This window comes from Peromyscus californicus, unplaced genomic scaffold (genome assembly GCF_007827085.1).
Source record: "Peromyscus californicus insignis strain IS unplaced genomic scaffold, ASM782708v3 Scaffold_12__1_contigs__length_115047231, whole genome shotgun sequence".
In the NCBI taxonomy this organism is placed as follows: Eukaryota; Metazoa; Chordata; class Mammalia; order Rodentia; family Cricetidae; genus Peromyscus; species Peromyscus californicus.
In genome coordinates this window covers 43,858,111-43,885,211 of record NW_026294413.1, presented here as the reverse complement: position 1 = coordinate 43,885,211, position 27,101 = coordinate 43,858,111, and the positions used below count along the sequence as shown (strand labels likewise).

Sequence of the window (27,101 nt, the reverse complement as noted above, 5' to 3'; positions counted from 1 at the left end):
CAAATGAACAGTGTAATACCCAAGATCATTATCTGGATTTGTGACACTCCCTCCCACTTCTCCCCAGAGGATTTGGGATTCGAAATGAAAAACAACATTTGTAAGGGATCAGAAGAGGGAGGATTTTCATCTTTATTATTATTACCACTAATAATGCATTTTCATTAACATGGTTTTAATAGTATGGAACAAGAAAAATGAAATATGCCCCCTCCACATTGCCATGCTCTTCAGTGCCTTTTGCATAAGGTACTATATCTGCCACTCATTCAATCCGAGATAAGCCTATTAATTAAGCTCATGTATACAGGTGCAGTCTACGAAGCTGTAATTTTCCACTCTAAGTTAACTGGAAACTTACAGATGGTCTCTTGGTTTAACATGTTTTCACAACATCAAAAAAGACACGGTCTGTGTTCCAGGTAGAAGGAGAGTTAAGCAGCTAATCAAGTCAACAAGAGTTTATTGAGTGCCTACTTGATGGTCATCTAGGAGCTACTATTGTAGAGGATGCATGGTGAAGAGAGATTCCACCTTTAATGAGAAAACACGACTCCCATATAGTGATATTTTATTTGTGCTGAAATGTGATTTTATTTGTATGTTAATAAATAAAGTTTGCCTGGAAATCAGAGGTCATAGCAAGCCAGGGACAGCAGTCAGGCGGTGGTAGCGCTTGCCCTTAATCCGATCACATGGCAGGCATGTGTGTTCAAGGACACAGCCAAGCATGGTGACATGAACCTTTAATGCCAGTACCAACCATAGAGACCAGGAGGTCTGTATAGATAGGCAGGGATGAGGAAGTCATGTGGCTGGGCTTAGAGCCAAATGAAAAGGCAGAACAGGAAAGCACTAAAAAGACAAGTCACACAGGGAGAAGGTCTCCCTCTCAGGGGAAGGACGGCAGTGAGTGGTAAGCTAAAGGTAGTCTTGGCTCTTCGCTAGTGCTCTGATCTCTTGGGCTTTTAACTCTGTATTTGACTCTGTGTTTCTTATTTAATAAGACCATTTATAGTTTTGTCTACACTCCCATCCATAAGCTCACAGCCTGGTGGCTTGAGCACAGCATCTGAAATGTCGGGTTTAGAAATCCACAGGTTGGCAGTATGGCAGAGCAGGTAAAAGCATCTACCAGACAAGCCTGGTGATCTGAATTCAATTCCTGGACCCACAGCAGAAGGAGAGAATGTCCACAAAGTTGTTCTCTGACCATCACATGTATGGCTATATGTTCATATCAAATACACACACACACACACACACACACACAACCACAAACAAATAATGCTTTAAATAAAGAAATCTAGTCACACAGCTTAAAAAGTGGCTTGATCTTGAAAATTTTCACATTATATACATCTAGTTTCTTTATGTTAAAATAGAGATGTTAGTGTGCTAGGGTTTGCTGTCTTGGATGTGAAACATTTCTCACAGGCTTCTTTCTGGGTTGAGTGTTTGCTTTCTACTTGGTGGTGCTATTTTGGGAGGTTCTAGAAACTTTAGGAGGCAGGCCAAGGTGGGGGAAGTAAGTCACCAGGGGCCAGTCCTTGGTGGCATCTTGTCCCCAGTCCTTCCTTTTTTACTCTGCTTCCTACACGGGCATGAGATGAATAGTTTCCCAATGTCATACACAGTTGCTGCCTAGATGTTCTGCCTTACCATAGATCCTAAAATCCAGAGTCTAGGGACTGTCTACTGAACTATCTGAGACCATGAGCTAAGACAAATCTTTCTCCCTTTAAGTCGTTATACTAGGCTTTCTACCATACAATGAGAGAACTCAGATAATCTAGGATTGCTCTGAGCATTAACAACATCTGTGGAGCACCTGCCACATTGGAGATAAGCCGAAAACATTGTTTTAAGTCAGTATATTGTATAATATATCATCATTCAGCTTTTAATTCAGTTATAGAAGTGTGCAGAGGCTGGGGAGAACAGTGCCACTGAAATAGATGGGTAAGTGTTGAACATAACTAAGGTAGCACTTAGAAATGACAGACTCAGATTGCTAGAAGGGAGCCCAGAGGAAAACAGGTCTGACCAACCCCTACCAACACAGAAACAGAAAGAGGCTCAGATCAACTGCTCAGCACGTTGCTGGCAGGTGCCAGGTTGGCCTGTACGTGTGACCCTGCTTGCGGAGATGGTGCTGTGGAATACGGCAGTTCTCAAACTTGGTGGTGTATCAGGATATATTGGGAGACTCTTGGAAAGGTGGTCTGATTCAGGGGGCTTGAAGCGAGGTCCAGAAGTATGTTTTCTTAGCAGATTCTTGGCTTGCAGGTCAGTCCATTGATGAAGCATAAAGCACTTTGAACTTGGAGTCTCAGTTCTGTCAATTTCCCTGCCCATTTGTGTGATCGGAGCAAGTCAACTTTTCTGCTCTTCGTTGTCTCAGCTGTCTCTTGAAATCATTTCACTGGCTGAGATTCTAGTTTCTTGCCTCTCTCATAATCGCTTAACACTACTGTTTCCACTCAAGCCAGTGTACAACTTTTCTCATTGTGGTGACCAAATTCCTTACAAAAAGTAATTTAAGGGAGAAAGTTTTTTTTTTTTTTTTTTTTTTTTGTTTTTTTTTTTTTTTTTTTTTTTTTTTTTTTTTTTTTTCCGGTTTGTGTGGCAGCAGGAAGGGAAGGAAAGCATGGCAGCAGAAAGCTGGCTGGTTATCCTTCAACTATAGATAGGAAGCAGAGAGTAGCCAGGAAATAGGGCTGGGCTGCAAAACCTCAAGTCCCTCCCCTACTGACTCACTTCCTGCCATGAGGTTTCACCCTCTTAAAGGCTCCACAACCTTTTCAGCAGTGCTAGTAGTTGGGGACCAAGTATTCAAACACACAGACCTCAGCAGCCAGGATTGACGTTTGGAAAAGATTTGACCTGGTGGTGGTGGGTGCTAACCAGAGTGGGAGAGGGAAGGCGAGCTCGTAAACTGTATCCTGGTAGGGTGGAGGTTCCCTGGAGAGATGGAGACAGTTACAAAGTCACATGGTCAGAGGAGAGCTTCAGTCTGGAGAGCCTTGTGGGGTGGTACAGTTTTAATACTTTGCTATAATGCTTCCCAAATGGTGTTTTCTGGAGCATGGGATGTGAGACATGCTCCAAAAGAGATCTCTGTGTTAATAAGTTCGGGAGATGCTACGTGCAGTATTACGGTCTAGGAGACTCATGGTACACATCCAGGGCTTTGAGGAATCCAATTAACCTTACTTAGTCTGGAATGTGTCACATTTATTTGGTCACAGAGCACTTAAAAGCAATAACTATCAATTAATGTTCCGTGGAACACTTTTGGGAAACACTATTATAGAAAACAGGGAGTCATTATGAGTTCTATGTTCAGTTTTAGAGAACTTTTAGGGGAACTTGGGGAAGTGATCATTAGAAAGAATATTTAAGAAGAGCAGGAAATGAACTGGAATCTCTCAGTTTAAAGAAGAGAAGCCTTATGCAATCCATTTTTAGTTGTGTGAATTGGTATAATGAGGAATTTGATTGATTGTTCTTCATATTCGTTGAGCATAAAGACAGAAGGAATGGGCTTAAGAGTTAGGCCTGGAGATTTAGGAGAAAGAAAAAAACAGAAATCTTTCTGATCAGGGATATAAACTAGAATAGCTTATCTAGGGAAATAATGTAATTTCCCGAGTCTCATCCATTTTGTGTAATAAAATCAGGAGGATAGAATAGAAAAAAGTCAACTTTTCTCTATTTTTGTGCATGTCTTTTGGTATTCAGAGGCCTGTGTACTTCATACGTGTGGTGATATTGTGTCCCTCAATATATTGTGCACCCTAATAAACTTATCTGGGGTCAGAGAACAGAACAGTCACTAGATATAGAGGCCAGAAAATGGTGGCACACACACCTTTAATCCTAGCATTCAGGAGGCAGAGATCCATCTGGATCTCTGTGAGTTCAAAGCCACACTGGAAACAGCCAGGCATGGTGACACATGCCTTTAATCCCAGGAAGTGATGGCAGGAAGCAGAAAGGTATATAAGGCATGAGGACCAGGAACTAGAGTCCTTTTAAGCTTTTAGGCTTTTAGCAGCAGTTCAGCTGAGATCCTTTTGGGTAAGGACACAGAGGCTTCCAGTTTGAGGAAACAAGATCAGCTGAGGAATTGGTGAGGTGAGGTTGGATGTGGCTTGTGCTGTTTCTCTGATCTTTCAGTATTCACCCCAATACCTGGCTCTGGGTTTGTTTTTATTAATAAGATCTTTAGAGATTCGTGCTACATCTGGCATCCATCTACCTTTTTATCTTATCATATCTATATTCTCTCTTTTTTCTTTTCTGAGGAGATTCAAAAGTCTACGTTTTATCTTATTATTTCTTTATCTCCACCCCTTTAAAAAAACAATCTACCTTCTGTCTTATTATTTCTATATCTTTTTTCCAGAGTATATTCAATGATCTACCTCATATCTAGACATATGAGAGCCACAGAGCACCCTGGTCATCCAAACAAGGATATAGGAACTTGAAGAACCTTATATTTGGAAACATCCCAGTATCTTGTCCAACTTTCCACCAAGACAGTGCTATTTTTTGCAATACTCCTGCCCCGAGGCCTCCAGGAAAGTCCTGGGAATGATTCCAGTGCTTGGGAAGCCATTATTTTTCTAGACAGGTCATTTCATTTACAGATCACCTTAATTGTTAGGAAGTTCTGCCTTACCAAGAACCAAATTATACCTCACTGCATCTTCTCCATCTTAAATGGAGTTATTTGTGTTGAAACTCTACAAAATATGGTGACTCTTTTTATCTATGGGATAATCATTTAGATGTTTGAAGACAAGTACCACATCTGTGTTAATTCTTCTTTAAGATGAGGAGCCCAAATTCTTTCTATAAATATTCTAGTTTGAGAATGACCTTATGACATGATGTCCAAAAATATGGGTTGATCATGGGGGATTGTATTTGTGATGGTCAATCTTAATTGTTAACTTGGTTGGGTTGAAAAATGCCTAGGATAAATAAGAAGTAAAGCCATACTGGGTGTCTGATGATATTTCCAAGAAAGATTAGGTCATGAATCATGAGCATTCTAACCTGTTAGTGGAATTCCTCATTGGAGTCAACATGTATTCTCACTGGGAGATGATGAAAAGTAGGAGGTGGGGCTTAGTTGAGAGAAAGTAGGTCACTGGGACTCTGTATCTTTGAGGCTGTATATATCCTTGTCCTTTCCTGTATTTCTTCCTCACTGCTTTCTGGCTGATGATGTCAACATCTCTGGTTTGCCATGCCCTCCTCACCTTGGTGGACTATAATTTCTTAGACCGTGGTCTTCTTGTCTATTTGATAAATAGTGATGATAAAACTAATGCATGGTATCTTTTGATATGGGAAGAATCTTCATGCAAAGAAACCGTGTATGTAGGGCATAAATGTGAAACTAAAAGATAATACTCTGAAAATTCAGACAAATTCCAGGGAGTCTGAGCTGGTAGATATAGGAAACCTGCATTAGTATAAAGAAATGTTGATAAACACAGCTGGCAGTATAATGGAACTCTTACAAAATGACATTTTGAGAGGTGTCAGGAGTTAGAAAGGTTCGTTGGCTAGTTTTTCTGTCAACTTGACATAGGTTAGGGTCTTCTATGAAGAGGGACCCTCAACTGAGAAAATGCCTCCGTCGGTCAAATTGTCTGTAGGCAACTATATAGGTCATTTTAATGATTAATGACTGATGTGGGAGGGCCTAGCCCACTATAGGCTGTGCCTGCCCTGAGCAGTTGGTCCTGGGTTATATAAGGAAGCAGGCCGAGCAAGCTATGATGAACAAGCCAGTAAGCAGTACCCCTCCATGGCCTCTGCTTCAGCTCCTTCCTCTAGGTTCCTGCCCTGAGTTCCTGTCCTGACTTCCCTCACTGATGGAGTCTGTGACCTGTGAGTTACAAGTCAAAATAAACCCTTTCCTCTCCAAGCTTCTTTTTAACACTGTGGTAGAAACTCTAAGACAAAAGGGTTATACTTATAATTTCTAAGTCACTGAGTTCTATAACCAAAGCCATGTTCCAAACAATTAATGAGGTGAAAGGTAGAGATTCAGGAGAGGTCATAGCAATCCATGACTCATCTTCCTGCAACCTACATTAACTTTTACCCGAAGTGGGAGATAAGGTTTCATGATGTTCCTGTTAGGGTAGGCAAGGACACCTCAGTGCCTCAGAAAAATCACTGCTTCATGATACCTTCTGGGACTATCCTTGGGCTGCCTACATCTTACCGGCTGGAAGCAAAAGCCAGGTTGTGTTCATTTGTTCTGTTCGTTCCTATTTCTAATAGAGAATTGCATCAGCCAGGTTTTGTTTGGCAATCACGTCATGCAGTGATCAAAAATACTTCTCTCTCTCTCTCTCTCTCTCTCTCTCTCTCGTCAATTAAATTGTTCCACATATTTCTGCTCACTCTGAGCTTTAGCACAGGGTTTACATGTGTTCATGTCACATAATTTTATTTCTGTGTCTCTGTTGATGTTGGTAAGCTGGTTCTTCATGTAGTACTTGGGGTTGTTCCTGAGTTGGAACAATCTGCACATTTGGTAAACATGTGGTCCATTTCTTCCCCAATGTTTTTGAACATATCCATCAGGGACAGCCGAGGGAAAGGGTTCTGTGGGGCAGTATTAGAGAGTTTGCTTGAGCAAGACATCAGCATTTAGTGGGCTCTTTGAATAACTGTCCAGCCAGCTGGGGTTCAGTTGCAGACTAGGACTATTTTCCAACATGTTGTTTTGCCTTCTTATTTGTGGAGAAGTGGCTCACTCAAAGTTAAGACCATTATTTAATGGCTAAATTATTCTCTTTCCACTAGATACTCATATGAATCTGGGTGCTATAAAATCAGAAGTATTTCTATACAGAACCCAGAAGTATGTTATACCTGACAACGATTTAGCTGTCATTCTCCAGCCTATTGATCTTGCCCTTCCAGTCACAGATATGTTCACTAGTCCATTACATAACAAGAAACAGGTGTCTCTGATGCCACTGGGTTCAAACTCTTTATTCAGCTAACAGACAGAATTAGCTAATTTGATTTTTAATCTCTCTCTCTCTCTCTCTCTCTCTCTCTCTCTCTCTCTCTGTTTCTCAGTTCCAATTTTCTTAATAGGCCACAGTCACTAAGGCTGCGACTCTTGACTCCCCATTTCCACCCCTAGGATACTTTGCTACCTTCATTTGGTCTGACTAATGTCTGTTCTGTGGCTGTCTGAAGTCTCACTTCCTTCACAAAGTCCTGCCCACACAGTCCCTCTCACCTGGGTTTTCCTCTGTGGTGTTACCAGTCACTTCAGTCACCTTGGCTGTGGACCATATTCTCTGGACTTAACTGTAAACTTTTTGAGAGCTGAGGCTGTTCCCGGCTGTATCAGATTCTCAGAGAGCCAGTTTAAGAACAGCAGTCTGTGGGCTCCCTGAACAGCATACCCAAGGGGACTTTGAAAGATCTCAAATTCTTTTTTTTTTCATTTCTTTTATTTATTTATTTATTTATTTATTTATTTATTTATTTATTTATTTATTTATTTAATGCCAAATGCTGTTTATTGAAGGAGGGAAGAGGTCTTAAATACAGGCTTACAGCACAATGGGAGAACCCTGGAGGACAGAAGTTCGCTACCGATGTTTTACAATCTTGCATCTAAGCTGCTAACGCCCATTATGCAGGATACACAGACAAGGAACTTCCCTTAAGCATTTAGGAGGGTGGAACCTGGCAGGGAATTAGCATAGAGAGGATATCAAGGTCAAGGTCAGCAAGCAAGGCAACAGTTACCCAAAATGGGGGTCAGGACCCTACAGGTCCCCCTTTTACTAAAAAATGAGCTTCTGACTTAGGTTGCGTGGGACGTCAGCAGGTCACCTTACCCGTCATGGAGATGCCTGCCCAGGCCACACAGGCGTTCTGTCTTAGGTTGGTGAGCACCCCCCAGGAATTACCCGTCTCTGAATACTCATTACTCAAATTCTTCTGTTAATGTTCGGAGTGTGGCTCTGAGCGAGCAGTTGTTTAGGTGTGTGTGTGTATGGGTGCTTTGGATGATTCTAGGATTCTAGGCTAATACAAAGAACACTGCAATAGGAACAAGTAGACCCTGATTCGTATTTGCCGAGAGCCCTGGGAAGTGTGCTTAACCAGCCCACTTTCTTCTCCCAGTCTCAGTGTCTATGTTAGACAAAGAACTGGGACTCTGCAGTGAACAAATACGAAGTTGAATATGGGTGGCTTTTGAGTAAATCACTCTATGCCTCAGTATCCTTGTTTACAAATTCCCCAGTACTTGGCAACACTCTGGGGTGGATTAGGTAAGCCCAGCTCAGTAACAAGGAGGAAACATAACAATATATTGACCGTGAGTATATTTCAAGTCATTAGCAATGTTATATAGCACGTTATCCTCTCAACATACATCCTACAGAAGGAGAAAGTGGCTCAAGGTCATGTGTGGGGATATTGTGTCCCCCAATATATTGTGCACCCTAATAAACTTATCTGGGGTCAGAGAACAGAACAGCCACTAGATAGACATAGAGGCCAGAAAATAGTAGCACACACACCTTTAATCCTAGTACTCAGGAGGCAGAGATCCATCTGGATCTCTGTGAGTTCAAAGCCACACTGGACACAGCCAGGCATGGTGACACATGCCTTTAATCCCAGGAAGTGATGGCAGGAAGCAGAAAGGTATATAAGGCATGAGGACCAGGAACTAGAGCCCTTTTAAGCTTTTAGGCTTTTAGCAGCAGTTCAGCTGAGATCCATTTGGGTGAGAACTCAGAGGCTTCTAGTCTGAGGAAACAGGATCGGCTGAGAAGTTGGCCAGGTAAGGTTGGCTGTGGCCTGTTCTGCTTCTCTGATCTTTCAGCATTCGCCCCAATATCTGTCTCCTATGCTTTTTATTTAATCAGACCTTTTAAGATTCATGATGCTCATCAATGGTAGAATCAGCTTCCCACGTTGACTCCAAGCTCATGCCTCTCCTGTTTCACTCTGTAGCTTTGTTGTCCGGTGTCTGGCTGGGGGTTTGTACAGAAGCCCTCTGCACCTCTGCAGGGCTGAGTCTGGCCCTCAGATGTCCTTGGCTTTAGGGCAGGAGCTGGTGCTGATGGGAGGCTCTCTGGCCTGCAGGAGAGAGGTCTAGCTGTAGTTGGCTGGCACTGCCAATGTGGCTGGCTAGCAGCCATGCCTTCACACTCTCCAGAGCAGGAGGAGCAGGCTCAGAGGTGTCCAGGCGGCGTGTATGGTTTATAAAAAGCCATCAGGAGTACCATCTTGGGACTACGGTCGTTTATCCGCACTTTTTCCTTGTAAAATGTTACTGACTGTTTTACACCAAGGGCAGTTTATCCTGAATGGGATGTACAGGCATTCAGTTCACCTCTACTTTTTGCCAAGTCTGCTTTTTCATCCCCCACCCCCTTGCTTCTGAAGTTATATATGGTTCTGAGAGAGGAAGCCATTTTCTATCTGAAAGGAAAAAAAGAGCTGACAGCTTTAAAGAGAAGCCTTCCATCATAGGAAAGAACATTTGGTTGAAGAGATAATGCCTTTGTTTTTTAAAAAATGGAACCCCGCTTCAGTGGTCTTGTGGTTCTCTGAAACTGACCTGGTTTCTGGCCAGATGTTAAGAACTCTACAGAGATGATTCCTATCAGCATACCTTGCGAGGGTAAATGGAAGACAGATATGATCAGGCCTACTTTTCTAATGGGAAAATTGAAGCCCAAAGAGGTTAAATCATGTGTTTAGGACCACAATGGAAGGGTGTTGGTATAAGCAATTGCCTTAGCAGCTGGGTTAGTAACAGGGAAAGAAGGCACCCATCTTCTCCCCCTGCCCCAGCTGTCTCAGGAGCTTCTCCCCAGTCTTTGAAACTGCTCTTTTCATATGCGATTTGATGGCGAGTCTGAGTTTCCGTGACATTAAGCAATTGGCTGAAAGTCACACTTAGTTATTGCAAAGTAGGTTTCCAACCCAAATCTTGTGAGTCCGAACTTGTCTCCTCCCCAGACCCTCCAGCTGCCTTCATTAGTATCCGCCACTCGCCTGCCCTCGCTTTTGCAGAGAATCTAAATATAATGGATTGCTGCTGCAGAATGCCAGGGTTTTTTAATTTATAGAAAAGAATAATGGGGTTCAGGTGAATGCCCTCTTCGGTATATTCTCTTTGGAACGAGGCTTAGCTTTATTGTCCTTTCACTTCCCGTTAGTTCTAGCTAAAGTGATTCCATAATGACATATAAACCCAAACATGAGTAATTGATGGCAGCCTCAGGAGCTGGAGCAGGATAAAACCAGACCGACTCGAGTCTCCAGGGTGAAGAATTAACATTTATTGGTTTAGTGAAATGAATTTATGTCCCAATAAAGCCAGTTACGGACTAGACAGTGATTTAATGAGGTGCCTTTTATAAAAAGAACAAATATGAACTTCTGGGCTTGGGTTAGATTGTAACTAATATGTCACTTGCTAAACCACTTTATAGATATATGTGGAAAAAATACATGGTATTTCCTTAATCCATGAAATTTGTGTTTAACCCATTCTGCCTATAGAATTGGAAGTCAAAGGGGAATACAATCCGCATCTCTGATCTCCTGAACAACACATTTATTCACCAGTCCCACAAGATCTGGGCTCTGAGTGTGGCTGCAAGACTGAAGAGCAGAGAGGAAGACAAATGCCACCATAAAGGAAAAGAAAAGAAATACTGAAACTGGGTAGGCCTGGCACCCTTTGAGTCTTGGATGTCCTGGTCTACAGGAAGTAGGTGATGTCAAAGGGCAGAGAATAAATACCTCCAGTGCATCCTTTGGGGTGAGGCTGCAGGCAGAAAAGGATAGTCACTCCTGCCCCTGCTGCCTTAACAAGCCAAGGACATTTCTTCTTTCCACTCCTTTCTTTTATTCTTCATACAAAGAACTGAGGAATTGGTTGTCTTTGGTAATAAACTGTGCAGGTTCCAAAGCCCAGTCATTCCAGACTCTTTCATTTTGTGCCCTAGATCTAATCCATCAAGACATCTCATAGGCTCTACTTTCAAAATGGATATCCAGAATCTGGACACATCCCACTTTCTCCATAGTTTCCTCCCAGGTTCAACTGACCCTTTTTTTTTTTTTTTTGCCCAAGTGACTCACTAACATCTTAATTGATCTTCCTGTCCTTGTTTTTGATTCTGCCTTGAACTGCTTCCCAGATACCATTTGATCTTCACATAGCAGCCAAAAGTGGGGATCCTCTTAACAGAATCCATCTCCTTGTGTTAGATTTTCATCACCGTGACAAAACACCCGAGCCAAGCAACTTAAAGGAATGAAGTTCTGTTTCGGCTCACAGTCTCAGAGGTGTCACTCCATCACAGCGGAGAGGGTGTGGCAGAGCATAGGAGCTCACTTCAGGGCCGCCAGGAAGCAGAAGATGATGAAGGCCTGTATTAGCTGGCTTTCTCCCTTTTAGTTCATCCAGGCCTTCAGCTTCTGGATGGTGCTGCCCACTACACTCTGCGTGGCTCTTCACCCTTCAGATAATCCTCTCTGGAAATGTCCAGGCACCTCTCAATCCATTCATGTTAATAGTCCCATTAACCACTACCACTTTCTTGATTCCAACATGACAGTGGCTTCCCATCTTCCACAGAAGAAAGCAGAAACCTACAGAAAAGCCTACCAGCCCTTCATGGCCAAGCCCCTCCCTGACTCTCCACCCTCTGATCTCATACTCTGTCACCATATCCATGGCGCATTCACACTGCTTCCCTGATCCTCCAAGGCAGGTTTTATGTCTTCAAGCTCCCTGCCTGCATCTCTCTTCTTCCAGATATCTAGGTATCCCATCCCTTTGCCCACTTCATGCTTTTCCTCATACCCACCTTCTCAGTGGAGTCCTCTCTATCTCATGTAAAGTGGGAGTTCCTCAGCCTCCCAGGTGTCTTGACCTTCTTACCCCACTCTGCTTTCTGCAGAGCTCTTATTACCTTCTAACTTGCTATCTATTCTTCACTTGTTACTGTGATTTTTCCTTGTCTACTGTCTCGTAGGTATAAACGCTACAGGGATTGGAATCCGCCTGTTTTGCTTATAGATGCAGCTGGGAAGACTAGGACACTGCCTGCTACACGGGAAGTGCTCAGAAGATGTTTGTTGAATGAATAAATGAGCAAATGGGCAAGAAGTCAGCTGAAAGCCATCCCGAGGAATTTTAACACTATGAAAAAAAAAAAGCAGGAGCAATTCAGTTTTGTTCTCATAGTCTAATCTTTTTTAGCTCAGTTTTCATCACAGGTTTTATTTGCTCTTTAACTCTGGAAAAGAAGACTTATCAAATTGGCTTGAAGATATATTTTCTACATCTAGGGAGTTTTGAGATCTTGTAAAAAAAAAAAAAGACCTTCAATGAGATGAAGAGGGTTTTTCACTGGAATAATTATGACTGAAATTTCTGACATGATCATTTTGGACACTTTGAATTTGAAATGAGGTCTAATAATATTAGGAGAAATGCAACCTCTCATGATGTCACCATCGATACTGACAGTATACAGAGCACTGAATACTTTGAATGCATGGTGCACACATCTGTGATGTTAGGAGGCCAGATGTGCTAGTTGGGGAATTTTATGTTCCTGGTGCTTGGAAGCAAGGGTGTCGTATTTCATGCATTTAAATGTACTTTGTGAGCGAAGCCTCCTAAGTGTAAAGCATGGTCACCAGCAAATAGAGCAAAAAGTGTATTGGTTCAACTAGAAATGTCCTGTAGCACTTGGGATGACTTAAAAAAATTACCTTCTCAGGCACCGTATACCTCAGCTGTCATCCTAATCCACATTTGTACTGTACTATGGAGCTTACAAAGCATTTGCTTGAAATAGACCATCTCGTATCTGGTTTCTGGGAAAGGTTTGCCAAAAGCATGGTCTCTGTGGTGCATTGGGGATGTGGGGTTCAGGGTTGTCTGAGGAAGAGGAGCCACAGGGAGAAGCTTTCATTTGTGAAGTTGAAGTTCGGATGGTTACAGACATGATGCTGTGGTCAAGAGTAGAGACTCCACAGTCAGCCTCCCTGGTGTCAGATCCAGGCCTGATTTTTGCTTGATGATGTCTTGACTTTATCAATTGTAGAATGGGCTGAGTCATAGTAGGTTTTCACATGCTGTTAGGAGGGATTGGAAAGTTTATAAACAGAGAGTGCTCTGAAGAACTGCTGGCACTTAGGAAGTTCCCATGCATGCCAGCTGTTAGAATTAAGGATAAGAGGAGGGCTTGCTTGCCCTTCACTTCTCCTTCAATTTTCTTATCCAATTGTTGGAAAAAAAAATCTTTCCTAGCAGTCATTCAGTTGGCTATGCACTTCTTAATATTGTAAATGAATAGAACAATATGCAAATCAGATGAAAACTCAGAACCCTTTAATAATACACACATTTCCATGTCTGTACAGTTTTACCTATGGTTTTGGAGTTGACTATTCCTGAAGTCCTCAAACTAATATATCAGAGAGCCCAGTTTGAATTATTGCTCGTTAGACACTAAGTCTCAGATGCCCCTGTCCCCACTGGAATGAGTTATTTGATTTTTCATGTCCAGAATATAGGACACTAGATGGACAGACTCAAGGTAGCCTTGGCATATCTTTCAAGGGACATTTGAGAAGCAACTTGATGTAGGCAGAGAATAGGCAAACAGTGGAATGGCTATTTCCAGACGCGGGATTTTGGATGTAATTGACTTTTGGGGGCACCCACCCTCCTCATCTCCGTGATTCTCCCTTTCTACCTCCTTCTAGGCTCAGTGTGCATCATTTCTCCCTGGGACAGTAAGCTGCTGAGAAACCCTGAGAAGGAGAGAGACAGCCCAGGGAAGATGAAGCAGCTCTGAGCAGATCACAGTCGGGACTGGAAATCCGCCTGACAAAGGCCAAGTCACCACAGAGACAGAGCTATGTAATTGGTTGTCAATATATGTATTTCAAAACACAGTCTCCAGGTAGCCAACTTCCCAGGGAGATAAAAAAGAATCTTTCAGTGTGAAAGCTTGTTACATCTCAAAGAAAGCATGCTGGTACTTTGCAAGGACAGAGCAAGCAGGCAGCGCCCTGAGAGCAGCACAGCACAGGATTTCTCTGATACTTCGTTCTGTCACAGATGGGAGTGGGGGGCAGTCTTTAGATTTCTGTTTTCTGTCTCTTCCTCTTGCAGATTCCCAGGGTGATGCAGCCAGATCCGATGCTCAGGGTTTTGTGGGGAGGCAGCAGCTGTGCAGTTTGTCCAGATCCACCCTGCAGAGGAAAACGCTGATTCTCCATGTTTCCTCTGCTGCTGTAAGAGGATAATAATAAAAAGGAAACATGCTTCCCCGTCTTAGGGACTTGGGGAGATGAATTAGATGTTGCCTATGAGGTGGCTGAGGCACTGACTGAAGGAGATGATAAGCACCATTTCCCAAGTTAGCTTCTTTATCTACCTTGTAAATATGAGCGGCCCCCCCCCCCCCATCTGCTAGGAACTGGGTGGAATGCCTCTATTAAAAGCTTTGGAAAAGGTGACAGGGCTTGATGATGGAAACAGCTGTCAGTTTAATTGACTCACTTTGTGAGGACATTGAGAAGGGAGAGGAGATGCCACCTTGGACCAAGCAAACAGGGCCTCCTCTAGGATTCTTGTCCTAGGGGACTGGTGAGAACAGATGGGGATATCATGGCTGGGACCAGGCAACCTGATACTTGAAACAGGAATTTCCACCCAGCACCAGGACAGAGGTGTACCCAGTGCTTGAAAGAGTAACTTTCTTTCTTACCTAGTCTTTCTAGCTCAGAAGTGGGTGAAACATTTGGATCCCAGGTTTCCCAGTGTGTGGTGAAGACAGATGAGAACATTGTAATGGCTTCCTCCATGGGTGGTTAGCCATTTTTTCAGGGCAGAGTGCAATTTGATATTTATTCTGGGCAGAGGACAGAACTACTTGACTTCAGAGTCTCTCACCCATTAATTCATTAATAAGTATTGATTGGGCATCAACAATTAGCCATAGTTCTGAGGAGGGGGAAACTGATCAAGATGGTGAAAGTCCTCATCCCCAAGGAAAGAGGAAAGACAAGCTGGAAAGACAAGTGAGTAATTCCCCCTACTCACCCTCACCAGAATATGAACTCTACATGGGCAGATTCTGTCTATTTTTTAAAAATCTGTTTGTTTACTACTATATTCCTAGGACCTGGACGAGGTCTAGAATGCCTGTTACTAGTCACCCAGTAGGTGTTTGCTAAATACATGAATAGAGAAGGCAGTTTTGGGTGAGGTCGATGGAAGAAATGAATCTGAGGCTGTCAAAAGAGGATGAAGTAAGGGGTAGATGATGGAACCCCACAGTCTCTGTTCCTCTTCCCTCCTCACAGCAAACCCTGCAAGACTTGGACAAGAGTTTGGATGAGAGGAACAGATACTAAGCACAGAAAACTTGCTTAGTAAATACTCCTAACTTACTTACTTACTTTATTTATTTGTTAATTATTCTCTGTGTAGGCACATATTCGCCACAATGTGCATGTTGGAAGTCAGAGAACAACTTTTGGGAGACATTCTCCCCTTCTCTCCCCTTCCATCATGTTCTGGGAATTGGACCCAAGTTGTCAGGCAAAGGTCATCACCTGCTGAGCTGTCTCAGTGGTCCCTCTCTCAATTTATACTTTAAAATCCCTACAGAGGCAACTTGGGAAGAAGAGCCGGGAAAGCAAGGGCAAATAGCTAGGAACTTTTTCCTGAGGTCCAGACCAGAGTTCACGACGGCTGTTGCAGGCCGGCTGGGGAGGTCAGGTTCCAGATGTGTTCCCAAGATAGAGCCAGTGGAATTTATTAATGGGAAGAATGTGGAAACTGAGGAGGGGAGGGAGGAGTTCAGTACGCCACTGGGCCATTGGCCTGAGCCCATAGGTAGACGTCAGCGCCTTTGCTAGAGAGGTGAGGATTAGACTCCTGTAATGCCGGGCTTTGAGGTGGTGGGCCTGGCTAGCCAGGGAGTGCGAAACCCTCAAGTTAGTTTTTAGGGTTGTATCTTGAATATTTACCAGGACATTTTGGCCAGACTTGGGGAGGTGTTTACCTATGCCAAGGATAGGTGGGACCCAACCTTTGAAAGCAAATCTTTAAAAGAAAATTTAAAATTATATTTGTGTATATTTTTTTTATTTTTGTTTTTTATTCTGTGTATGTGTGGGTGTGCATGTGAAGGCCAGAGGACAACTTGCAGGAGTTGGTTCTAGGTTGTGCCTGGGGACTGAACTCAAGTTGTCAGCCTTGGCAGCAGACACTTTCATCTCATGCAGGCTTTTGGAATCGAAGAATTTGTAGTATTTAGAACCTAAATTATCTTGTCTTAGAGATATTCAAACCATGGTTTTAATTATCTTGTACTAAAAAGGGAAGCAATATTTTCTCTAAATGAAAAGTTATCAAAAGCCCAATATGTGGGGTAATTTAATTGTTCTGAGAAGCCCAGGTCTCTGTATTTGGCTTCCTTTTTTTTTTTTTTTTTTTTTTCATATCTCTCCAGGTGTTCTCGAAATAGCAACAAAAGCTTCTTCCTCCCACTTACTGCCGGATTGATGCTAGAAATCCTGTGGGCAGAGTTTCATTCTGTTCACTTAAAATATCTCATCTTCCTAAAATGCAAAACTCACAGAAGAAAGCACAGGAGGGCTTTGTTTTTGCCCCACGCATCTTTAAGACTCTAGCGGAACTTCATTTCCTGGCTTGCTTTAGAGTCAACTTTGGTGGTTGGGGAAGGCTGCTGGATTGTGATGTTCTGGAATAAGAGGAACAGGAATTCTGCTGAGGAGACCGGAGCTGATACAGCAGGCCTGCTGTGGTTGCTGGAGCTTGTATTGTGTTCATTTTTGCCTTCTAGATGTGTTCCTCTTGCCTCATCTTCAGGAAACTCTTGTGCCTTCACTGTCTGCTTTGATGAACCTAGCTGAGACATTGCGTCTTTTCCCCCGCGCTCCTGGGCGATGATCTCACGTCACTGTTAGTGACAGATGCTTTCAAAAGGGCTTGAGTCTTCTTCCATGTGAGAGACACATTCTAATGGACAACTAGACCTCGACTCTCCCCTCATTTACAGAGTGAGTACAGGAGGTAACTGCCAACCATAGACAATGATTCTTTTAGCTGGTTAACATTAAAGTCCCAGGTACCCTCCCAGGCACTGCATGTGATTGTACCCATGGTGGGAAGAGGAAGGTTCTGGGAAATAATTGCTGACTAGGTGGATAGAAGTCATGGACATTTATCCAGCATATAGCACATCCATTTAAGATAGTGTGCAAAGAGCCAAGGGATCCTGAAAGTTGCACTTCTAGGATTCTGATATGCCTGGAGACCAGCTAAGAGGCCTCCAGAGGAACCAGGACCCTGGTAGCCATCACTACTGTGGCAGAAGTCACTGGAGATTGACACCCCCCCTGGACTGAAAACTCTACCGAACAGGTTGACACCAAAAACCAAGTGACCACAAAAAATGATGAATCTGGTGAGTCATGGAGCTCTGCCCCAAGCTTTAGATTGCTCAGCTATAAAACAGGGTAACAATAGTTCCATTTACCCTTCACTGCCTTTAAGGATCTCAAACAGCTTTTAAATTGTGTGTCAGCCCTGAATAAACCAAACCAAATGTGCCTAGAGTAAGAGAAGACAGGCAATACACAACCTTGCTGACTGGGAAAAGATGTAAGGTAACAGAATGGTGAGGCCAGTGGCAAACTGAAGCACACATTTTTATAAAATTTGGATTCTACAAAACAACATTGGGCCACATGAAACCTCTGTGGGTTGAAATTTGCCTGTAAGTTTCAGATTCCTGGATGTAACTGTCAATAATAGACCAAGTAGAATAGGGAGGTCTATAGGCCATGGAGTTAATATTGGAGGACAAGTCTCTTTTTTTTTTTTTAGTTTTTATTTTGCAATACAATTCAGTTCTACATATCAGCCATGGATTCCCTTGTTCTCCCCCCTCCCGCCCCCCTCACCTTCCCCCTAGCCCACCCCACATTCCCACCTCCTCCAGGGCAAAGCCTCCCCCACGGACTGAGATCAACCTGGTAGACTCAGTCCAGGTAGGTCCAGTCCCCTCCTCCCGGGCCGAGCCAAGCAATCCTGCATAGGCCCCAGGTTTCAAACAGCCGACTCATGCAATGAGCACAGGACCTGGTTCCACTGCCTGGATGCCTCCCAAACAGATCAAGCCAATCAACTGTCTCACCCATTCGGAGGGCCTGATCCAGTTGGGGACCCCTCAGCCATTGGTTCATAGTTCATGTGTTTCCATTTGTTTGGCTATTTGTCCCTGTGCTTTATCCAACCTTGGTCTCAACAATTCTTGCTCATATAAACCCTCCTCATTCTCGCTAATTGGACTCCCAGAGATCCACCCGGGGCCTAGCCATGGATCTCTGCATGCAGATCCCTCAGTAGTTGGATGGGGTTTCTAGTACGACAATTAGGGTGTTTGGCCATCCCATCACCAGAGTAGGTCAGTTCGGACTATCTCTCGACCATTGCCAGCAGTCTGTTGTGGGGGTATCTTTGTGGAGAGTGGTGGTGGCGCACGCCTTTAATCCCAGCACTCGGGAGGCAGAGGCAGGTGGATCTCTGTGAGTTCAAGGCCAGCCTGGACTACCAAGTGAGTTCTAGGACAGCAAGGACTGTTACACAGAGAAACCCTGTCTCGAAAAATTAAAAAAAAACAAAGACAAAAACAAAACAGACAAGTCTCCTTTTTAATGGTGCCCTGTATCAGAAGGCTCCTAGGATGTGGTGTCTGGGGAGGCTTCTTCAAATGTTTTCTCTTGGACTCCAGAAACTGAAATCCTAGTTGTGAGAACTATAGGGGTGGGTGTGGGGGAGAAGGGTTAGACAATGAGTTTTATAGGATTAATGGTTTTCATTAAGATGTAAATATATTATCTACAATGGAAAACCTATTGATTCTTTTTTGGCCTAAGCACTTTAAGACAGCAATAAACCCTCTTCCCCCCTGACTGTGATTATGTACTCCTTAGCTTTGATATTGCCACGTGGTTGACTTGTACCACATCTCAGAGGAACAAAGAGGTTATGTTAGGGACCCTCCGTTACCTCCAGCAGGTGTGGGAGACTTGAGGTGTTGAGTCCCCAGATTGTCCAAGCATCAGGGAGGCTGACAAAGGGCTAGAACCCACAGGATCGGGGGAGGTACGGCAGGTGGCGTGTTATTTCTTAGGATCCCGCGGGGCTCTTAAGGACCAACTGAGAAAGCTTGGGCTATCTGCAAGCAGGCTAGTGGCTCTCATCTCAGGGTGAAATGGGAGTGGCAGTGTGGGGGAAGATGGATTACCCTGGAGTTTTCCTAGGCTGGTGGAAGGCAGGTGTTCCCCGAAGAACTGAGCTCTGTGATGTCTGCCGCCACCGGCCTCATGAGAACCTTCCTTGGGTGTGAGTCTCAGACCCTTCCCTGAGTTTTGCATCCCAGTTCTTGACCTGGCACCTGCTGAAGTGAGTTATTTCATTATCAGTTATAATTTTAATCACAGCAGGATTTTCTGTTCGGAGATATGCTCCAGCCTCAGCACTGCTAATTGCGACTCTTATCAATAGCTGTTGGAGAAAGCTGCTTTGCCACGAAAACAAGTCTTCAAGGCTGGGCTCACAGCAAGGTCAGAATGTCCCCCGAGAGTCTGGAGGTGAGGATTTCAGCTGGGCTCTTACGTTTGTGGGCAGCTTTAGTGTTTTTTTTTCCTGGTTCCCACAGGCTCGCCTCCCATATTTCAGCCTTACCTGCCACACCAGCACTCAGCCCAGGGGGCCTGATTTTGCAGGCACCGAGCATGCCCAATGGCTCCACACCTGGAACTACTGAGTCTTGCTGCATCTCCCTTAAGCATGCAGACCTAGGTTTGCTGACTTTAAAAGGTGGGGGACAACCAGAGCTGACCGTGGGATTGCTGGGAGGAAGTGTGGGCTTGTCTGGGTGCAGGTGGCGATTGCTTTAATTTCTTCTCTTCCATTTACCACAGTACTGTGTGGTCTTGAGTTCTTAACAACTTTTCAGGAGTCTCAGCTTCCACGGCTGTATATATATTGCATTTAATCATACTGACTTCCCTTTGGTAGAGGGACACCAGTCTTCAGTTCATTTGCTCGAAAATACAATGGTCCACGGAGATTCTACACAACCATTTTAACAACAAGTTAGGTTGTAGTCTTCAGATTTCACTCTGCCTTCTCTTCTTCATGTGCTTGGCCCATCCTTAAAGTGTAGCACCTTTGTGGGTATGTCATGGGGCCTTATATAGAATCTTTTTTTTTTTAGGTTACTTAGTTCAAGTTTTAAAATTTATTTTTTCACTGATACATGAAAGTATGTATACATTTATGAAGTACTAGGGGATGTTTCAATGCATATATACTTTGTATAATATTTAAATCACGTTAAATACACCTATCTCCTCTGACATTTATCATTTCTTTATGGTTAAAATGTTTAAAATCTTCTTATATTTGAGATATACAGTGCACAATTAGTACAGATTGACAACCCCTTTGTATAATAGTAACATACTTGCCCCTCCAATGGACCATAGTACCCACTGATCCATCCTCAGCTCTCTCTCCCCAGCCTCAGGAAACCACCATTCTGCTGTCTAGCTCTATAAGGTTGACATTCTAGATGCATTCCAAGGGGTAGTGTGATGATGCAGTGCTGGTCTTTCTGTGTGAGGTTTTACTTAAGTTAGCACAATGAGTTCCATCTGTGTTATCACAGAGGCCACTGTTTCATTCCTTTTATGGCTGAGTAGTCTTCATTGTGTCTATGTACCACACTTCTTTATCTATTCATCAGTTGATGAGTACCTTGTGAAGCCTTAGGCACTGGGCCACATCCAGACCCTCTACTATTCTTTGCCTACTATTACCTTTGCTGCAAAGTGATCATTCCTCTCCATCAGTCCACTCTGCCAAAGATGCTTGTCTCAATGGAGTGTTGGGAAGAAAGCAGTTGAATGGAAGAGATTCAGACTAAAGGGTGAATGGACGATCAACTTTTGCCCTTTGCAGGAATATTTTCCTTACAAGACCCTTTGCACCTTTGAATGGAAATCCTATTCAATGGTAGAATCACTCTGGTGGAACTTCTGGCTAGAGGACAAAGGGAAGCCAGGATTATAGGCATTGTGGGGAAGGCAATGTTGGTAAGGTTGGAGAAGTGGATGGTGTTCAGTTGGTCCGTTATGTCTGGTTGCCTGAGTGTCAGTTCCTAAAGTTCCTCTGGGCAACATTTGAGTGGAAACCACAATCCTACCAGGTTCACATCCAAAGGGAAAGGCTATCCACCAGCACCCACACACTATTCTTTCAGGGATCTGAGGGATAAAGAGCTAAACTGTTTAAATTATTGTGTAGAATTTACATGGCCCATTGTATTTTCAGAGTTCTTTTTATTTATTAATTAGCTATTCATTTATTTAATGTAGTTTTTAATTGTGTACTTATTCCATCTTGCAAAGGTAGAATTATTCAGAGGAACATTTAAAAGAAATTAACAGTATGACAGAACTTATAATTGTGCTTTAATCTTAAATTAATATCCCTCCTGTTTTCATGTTACCCGGACAATTATCCCAAATGGTAGGAGAAGCAGGAAATCATGTATTGCCCTATCTATGACATTCCCTCCTGGAGTGCACGCCATTTATCATGGCTTTTTAATCTCCTCTGCGTGCAAGAGAAGATAAACCATCTCAATATTTCAGTGTTTGGAGAAGATTAAAGCGCCAGCAAACGTTCTTGTTTGTTTTGTCCACTCCTTGTGCGGCATCAAAGTGGGTCAGAGTGACTTAGGTGATTGGAATACACATTCAGGCAGGCAGCTGTTGACTTTGAGTTTCTAGGGACCCTGAAGAAGTCATGTAAGGACCCCCTCGCAGGTTTCCATCGATATTTCTTTCTTCCAGTACTTGCCCTTTTTGGACAGGTGTTAGCGTGTGGTGACTTATCTGAGCTGAGAGTAAAGACAAAGACAGCCCTTTGAGTCCTGCACTGATGGGGGATTTCTTTTATCTTAGAAGAGAACTCCTGAGTCTAGGCCTCAGCCCCCAAACTGAAGTACTGTTCTGCTTTATCTGCTCTCAGACGAGGTCTGGGAAAGATGCTCTGGACTCCTGAAACAGCCCCTGGACACAGCATCACTCAGGCTTCTCCAGCAAAAGAGCAACCATAGTGTGTGTGTGTGTGTGTGTGTGTGTGTGTGTGTGTGTGTGTGTGTGTGTGTGTAAATATGTGCACTATAATATAAATTATATATATATATATATTTCTTTTTTTCCCCTGAAATGTGTTTTCATATAGTCCAGGCTGTCCTCAAACATGTTATGTAGCTGAAGCTGGCCTTAAATTCCTAATCTTTTTACTTCTACCTGGAATAACAAGTGTATACCACCATGCCTGGGTAACACACACACACACACACACACACACACACACACACACACACACTGTCTGTCTGTCTATCTATCTATCTATCTATCTATCTATCTATCTATCTATCTATCTATCTATCTATTTATCTATCTATCTATCATCTATCTACCTACCTACCTATCATCTATCTATCATATCTAAAGAGACTGGCTACTGTGATTGTGGGGCTGACATAGTCCGGATAGCGGGAGCTGGCAACTCCTGTAATTTGGTGTTATTTTCTTGGGTCCAAACATCACACAATCTAGAGGCAGAGTTCTTTTTTGGGGTGAGGGGTCGAGGTTTAATGACTTCAGTTGTGTCAATAAGACACACCTACATGATGAAGAGGAGTCTGTTATGTCAGCTGACTGGAAATCTTAATCATATGCAGGAAGAACCTCACAGCAACATCTTTGACCAAGCAAATGGGCGTCATATCTAGCTATGATGACATATAAACTTGACCTTTGAAGAGACCAAGCATCCTTCTAACTTTAGGGTCTTTTTCAGATGACTGGCAGTGAGCTATGAGGTGTGCCTCCTGCTTTGAGTATGCCCTGGGAGCTTGGTTGATGGATGATTTCCTCCATTGGTTGATTCCTTCTTTTGGAGAAAAGCTAAGTGTAGTTCTTGTAGGATTTCCAAGGTCAGCCAAGGTCATTCTCTCCCCTTGTATCTCTTCTCATTCATCCCAGCTCTAGCCTCCCAGCCTCCCGCATTTAAGCAGATATGCCCTTTTCTACAGTAGCAGCTCTCTCTCTCTCTCTCTCTCTCTCTCTCTGTGTTTGTATGTGTGTAGGCTAGAGGACAACCTAAGGGGTTACCTGCAGATGCCATACACCTTTTCTTTTGTTTTGAGACAAGGTCTTTCACTGGTCTGTTGCTCATTGATTCAGCTAGACTGGCTGGGTAGCAAGATCCAGGGATAAGCCTATCTCTGCCTCCCCGGTGTTGGGATTAAAAGTATTACTACTGTGACTTACCAACTGAGCTATCTCCTAGCCTCTACATTTTAAAAAGGGAACCCTTTGAATACTAGTAGAATATACATGCAGAAGAATTCACACTCATCAGCAAATTCATTACCATCTTTCTCATGTAACAAGTCCAGACCATGAAACCACATTGCCCCCTCTATTCTGGCTTGTAGCACCAGATACTGGCTTTGCCCTTTAAACATTTTTCAATTCACTCTTCTCTCTCTCTCTCTCTCTCTCTCTCTCTCTCTCTCTCTCTCTTCTTCCTCCCTCCCTCCCTCTCTCCTTTCTTTCTTTCTTTCTTTCTTTCTTTCTTTCTTTCTTTCTTTCTTTCTTTCTTTCTTCCTTCCTTCCTTCCTTCCTTCCTTCCTTCCTTCCTTCCTTCCTTCCTTTCTTTCTTTCTTTCCTAGATGAGCACGATGTGTTTCTTTCACCATAGTATAATTTTGTGCGGAGAAAGATCATGCTGGGCAGTGTCCTGAGTAGTTCTGTCCTTTCCTTCCGTCTATTCTTACAAACAATAGGAGATGTTGGTCTGTTACACATGGGGCATTGCTCCAGACACTGTGGCCATACCCAGTTGCCCAAGAGATGTTGCAGATCTGCAACCGAGGCTCTGTGGGGAAACTGGGAAGGGGCCCTACTTGGTCCTGTGGCCTCAGGGTTTGCAGAAGAGCTGTGGCCATTCTAAGCCAGCTGGCTTTAGTCCCCTGCCAGTCCTTTTGGAAGCCCCTCCAATAAGGGAGAGTAATACTACCAATTTAGCCTGTAGAGAAATAGCTTTGCTTGAATTCTACCTCCTTGGCAGACTCCCAGGTTTTGATAATCAGCAACCCGACCCGCCTGTCACAGCATCTCAGGGACCGCTTTGTTCTCAGTGAGCTATGGCTTTGGTAATCTAGTAGCCAATCAGTAGGTGTGGTAGATAAGCCTCTATATTGCTGGTAAGGCAAGGTGTTCTCATGTCAGGGATCCTATCTGCCTTTAGTCCCAGACTCTAGGCGTGATACTCCCTTAGGTGATATCTTCAATGCTCCTGTCCTGTTCACTGTTACTCATAATCACAGACACTAGTTCCCCTTGGACTTCTAGCCCTGACAATATTCCAGGCCAGCCTGTGTTTCCTCTGCCAGCTGGACCATTTCTCACTGGGAGCCAGCTGAAACATGCCTCTTGCTTTGTGCTGGCTCCCTCCTGTCATTGTGTGTCTCTTTGCTCAGCTCTTCCAACCCACCTGTCACTGGTCCTCTCTGTTCTGCTAGCAGAGGCATGTGCTCTGTGCTCTCCCCCATCCAGAGACCCTACCCTCCCTCTGTCTACCTTTCTATTGTTAAAAGTGCTGTCTTCTCTCACCACCTTATCATTCTCTACCCTACAGCTGTTCTTGCTTCATTACCTGATATATTTTGGTGTCCACTTTCATTGCTACTCAGAGACCAAGATACAAAGTTCCATCAGTAGGTGTGGCACCCAGATCCCTCTGTGACACATCTATGACACCTCATCTCAGCAGAGGCCATGGCTTCTTCAGCTGGCTCTGTGGGGCTCTTGCATGGGTCACAAAGACTATGTCTCCTTTATCTAGTACCTGACGTACATTACACAGCCCGTTGTCCTGGCAGGTCTTTCCAATAACCCCAGCAGAAAGTGGCATTTGTTCCACAACTCCACTGCCCTTGTGATCCACGTAGTAGTCTCTCTTCCTCAGAACATGTGATATTACACAAAAAGGAAAGGAAGGCTGAAGGTGGAGTGAAGGTAGCTCAACACCTGACTTTGGGATGAGATGACCCTGAATTATATTCTTGTGCTCAATGTAATCATGAAGGTCTCTGGAAGTAGAAAGAAAAAGGGAAGAGTTGGTGTCAGAGTAATACCATCTAAGGGAGCCCCCTCCATACAGGCAGGAGACAGAGTCACATGCTAAGGAAGGTGGCTGGCCTCTAGAAGTTGGAAAGGCAAGACAATAGATCTCCCCTTGGAGACTTCAGAAGGGAACACATCAGGAACCACATCTTGATTTTTTAACTCAGAGAGAATGGTGTGGAACATCTGTCCTCCAGAGCAGAAAGATAATAAATGTAAGCCGATCTAAGCTACTCATCTTGTAGTGCTTTGTGACACAGCAATGGGACCCTAGTCAACTCTTCAGATGTTGGCATCATGCCTGCTGTACATTAGGCACTAGGTACATGTTTGCTTTATGGCCTCAGGCCTAGTTCCAGGAAACTTGATAAGAGGGACAAAGCTGACTTTTGTGTGTCCCGCTTCCTTGGATCCCTTTATCACTGGTGGTCTGGGAGTGGGGAACGGGTGGAGGGTGAGAGTTTACAAACTGGCTCCTGACCAGTAACTTTTCTTGGGACCAGTAGCCAATTCCTGATTTATTTCAGTTACTCTCTGTTAATGGATGGTATTTTGAGATTAGAACCTTCCTGGAGGTATTTGTACTTAAAAGGGTAAGAGTAAAGAGCTCATTGACACAGAGAAGGAAGCCAAACAAGTCTGAGTAACAAACAAGGAGCTTTGATTCCAACCATTTTTTACACCCTAGTGAGCAAAGAGCCAGGAGACATGGGTTTCGAACTCTTGGATGTCATTAGAGAAATGATGTTCCTCCTCAACCCATCTTACATTTGGCTGAGCTGAGCCCCTGAGTCCTTTGTCTCTAGTGTGCTAGGGGACAGGACAACTGTGGTCTGCCTTCTAGTTGTGTCCAGCTTAAATGTTACTTTCCTATCAAAACATGCCTGCATTCCAGACTCCTTATTTCTCTTGCTGGATTTCTGAGCTGGATGATCTTGTCCTTATTTTCCAAGACGGCCTGTGTTATAGCTGACAGCTCCCAAGGCTGTTGGCCACAACCACCTCTGTACTTTCTCTCCTTATCAGAGGTGGGACTTCTCTCCTCACGCTCGCCTGGGCTTAGACAGGTGAGCTGTGCTGATCCTTGGCCATTTATTTCTGTTCCGGACAATTACACAGCTTCTTTTTCTTCTGCAGGGGGTTAGTTCTTAATCCTCTTGCTTCATCTCCTCCTGTGATTCACTCTGTGATCTGCATCTGATGTGTGGAACAATGGCATCCCCCCCTTTCTGCTCTGACACGCCTATGTTCTGCTAAGTTGGCAATGGAAGGGCCTCTTGGGGTCAGGGTCATGACTGGAGTTCTTAGCTCTGCTGCCAGCCAGTAGAGGATTCTAAAGCCCCTCATTCTCCTGCAGTTTCTTTCTTCCTTTCTTTCTTTCTTTTTCTTTCTTTCTTTCTTTCTTTCTTTCTTTCTTTTTTCTTTCTTTCCTTCTTTCTTTCTTTCTTTCTTTCTTTCTTTCTTTCTTTCTTTCTTTCTTTCTTTCTTTCTTTCTTTCTTTCTTTCTTTCCTTCCTTCCTTCCTTCCTTCCTTCCTTCCTTCCTTCCTTCCTTCCTTCCTTTCTTTCTTTCTTTCTTTCTTTCTTTCTTTCTTTCTTTCTTTCCCTCTTTCTTTCTTTTTCCCCCTGAGACAGAGTTTCTCTGTGTAGCTTTGGAGCCTGTCCTGGAACTCACTGTGAAGACCAGGCTGGCCTTGAACTCACAGAGATCTGCCTGCCTCTGCCTCCTGAGTGC

The 27,101-nt window shown here is 43.7% G+C and overlaps 1 protein-coding gene across 3 annotated transcripts in view; it reads left to right on the top strand.

The window, feature by feature from the left end:
• Positions 1-27,101, top strand: part of Olfm4 (olfactomedin 4) — a 121,832-nt gene that overhangs the window by 60,249 nt on the left and 34,482 nt on the right. Inside the window, exon 1 of one of the 3 annotated variants that reach the window (XM_052732632.1) lies at positions 16,586-17,148. The exons of the other annotated variants lie outside the window; for them this stretch is intronic. The gene's annotated coding sequence lies outside the window, so the exon portion shown is untranslated. Of the gene's footprint in view, positions 1-16,585; positions 17,149-27,101 lie in introns of those variants that run through there. 3 annotated transcript variants of the gene reach the window in all.